General features: G+C 62.7%; 1 protein-coding gene across 2 annotated transcripts in view; it reads left to right on the top strand.

Moving 5' to 3' along the window:
* The window catches only part of TEAD3 (TEA domain transcription factor 3), a 10,746-nt gene that overhangs the window by 3,714 nt on the left and 4,893 nt on the right, over positions 1-2,139 (top strand). The window contains exon 1 of one of the 2 annotated variants that reach the window (XM_009272863.1): positions 49-109. The exons of the other annotated variant lie outside the window; for it this stretch is intronic. The gene's annotated coding sequence lies outside the window, so the exon portion shown is untranslated. Of the gene's footprint in view, positions 1-48; positions 110-2,139 lie in introns of those variants that run through there. 2 annotated transcript variants of the gene reach the window in all.

Here is a 2,139-nt window from a genome sequence, read left to right as displayed (position 1 = left end):
TTGCCGGCTCTGCTCTCCCCCCTCTCCTTCTGCTCTCTCTCTGCAGGTCTCTAGCCACTTGCAGGTTCTTGCCCGACGGAAATCTCGTGAGATTCAGTCCAAGCTGAAGGTACGCGTCCCCCCCTGTCCCACCTGGCCCCCCCGCCCGCTGACGACTAAAGCGCTCGGCTCTGCGGTGTGCCGCTTGCTTTCTTTTATACCTCTCTTTTTTGGTGGTTTTTTTTTTTCCTTCCCCCTCCCTTGGCTCCTGGAACCGGATGGTTTTTAGTGGCATCGTTGTGGGATGCCCAGAGAGAAGTGCAAGGGGGTGTCCAGCTCAAAGGCTGGGTGGGGACACCAGAGCCCTTCCCTCTCCCCCAGGAGAGTGAATTTGGGTGCCAAATCCCCTCCTTTCGCCCAGGGAAGGACTCTGCCATGGGGAAATGGGGGTTTAAACCCTCCTCCGGTGATGCACGAGGGCTGCCCCCTCTTTTGGGACATCAGGGGTTCTCCCAGGAGGGGAAGGACCCCCCCCAGAGCAGCCAGCGAGGCAAAGTGAGGTTCAAGCAAGAGGTGCAAAGGCCCCCCCCGCCTGCCCCAGCTGGGACCTGGCCCCGCTCCTGACGGGTGCCGGTGGGATGTGGGCAGAAGCAGGGGGGTCCCGGGGGTCCCTGCAGTCTGCCAGCCCGGCGGCTTGTGATGCACCAGGGTCCGAGTACAGCCCAGGTGGCACCTCAGGGATGTGGGTGGCAGAGGGCCCGGATGGGGCCGTGCTGCCGGGGAGGGGGCACGGTGCTGCCAGGGAGGGGGCACGGTGGTCCCGGGGAGGGGGCACAGCAGTGCCAGGGCAGCCCGTGGTTCCAGGGGCCAAGGGAGCCGAGCGAGGAAAAACTGGATCATCTTCTCTTCTTTGGTTGGCTTTTCTTTCCTTCCTTCCTCCTAACTGGAGCCCGACTAACCCTTCCGTAACCGTTCCCACCGAGCTTCGTGGCGGTGGTGGGGAGGGTGATGATGATGGGCGGGGGTGTGGGCAGGACTGGGGACATCGCTGAAGGACCGAGCCCTGCTCGGGTTGGACGAGCGAGGAAAAACTGGATCATCTTCTCTTCTTTGGTTGGCTTTTCTTTCCTTCCTTCCTCCTAACTGGAGCCCGACTAACCCTTCCGTAACCGTTCCCACCGAGCTTCGTGGCGGTGGTGGGGAGGGTGATGATGATGGGCGGGGGTGTGGGCAGGACTGGGGACATCGCTGAAGGACCGAGCCCTGCTCGGGTTGGACCCATGTGGAGCAAGGTGGGGGACAGAGCGGTCCCCACTGCACACCACCCGATTGGGGACAGACGGCCCGGCTGGGCTGCGCAGCCCGGGATGCTCCTGGGTTAATCCCCGCACCGTCACATCGGGGAGCATCCAGGGGGGACCTGCTGCCTTGTCGAGGGTGTGGGAGCCCAGAAAACCTTTCAGGCCCCTGCCGTGACCTCAGGGTCCCAAAAGCATCGCCAGCTCCCCGTGTCCCTGTCCCGGGTGCTGTGTCCAAGTCTCCAGCACTGAGGCTGGCAGCAGGGGCCACCGGCAGAGCTGGCGCTGGCATTTTGGTCCCCAAAGCTTTAATGAGCTCTGGCTCACGCTGCCCGGGAGCCCACCGAGCCGTGCCCTCCAAAGCCCTTCTGCAGGGACCCCGGTGCCCCATGAGCGGGGTGCCACGAGGGCTCCCACGCCCTGGCGGGTTTGGTTTGCTGGGAGAAGCCAGGAGAGGGCACCCGAAACTATTTTAGGAGGCTCCTCTGGGCTTGTACATCTTAAACCCAGCTCCCAACCACAAGAGGGGCAGCCGGGGGGGGCAGGGGCAGCAGGGGCAGCAACAGCAGAAGCCTTTGCACAATAAAATAACATAAAATAACATAAAATAACATAAAATAAAATGGGCTTTCCTTGCAGCACAGCACAGGGCAAGGGGGAGTCAGAGGCAGGAGTGACCCCAGGGGTCCAGGGATGGAGGCCGGCATCGGTGGCTGCGCTCTCCATCCCCGGCCACGCTGCCTGCAGGAATCCGGCAGGGAACAGCCGGGGCAGCGATCCCCTAAGCAAACACTGTGGATGCAGAACATCCTTTCCCAGCCATACTTGGAGGCAAAGCCCGGCGCAGGCAGCCCTCTCCCCC

Source organism: Aptenodytes forsteri, unplaced genomic scaffold (genome assembly GCF_000699145.1).
Source record: "Aptenodytes forsteri isolate BGI_AS27 unplaced genomic scaffold, ASM69914v1 Scaffold142, whole genome shotgun sequence".
Taxonomy (NCBI): domain Eukaryota; kingdom Metazoa; phylum Chordata; class Aves; order Sphenisciformes; family Spheniscidae; genus Aptenodytes; species Aptenodytes forsteri.
This window is presented reverse-complemented; position numbering and strand designations above follow the sequence as displayed.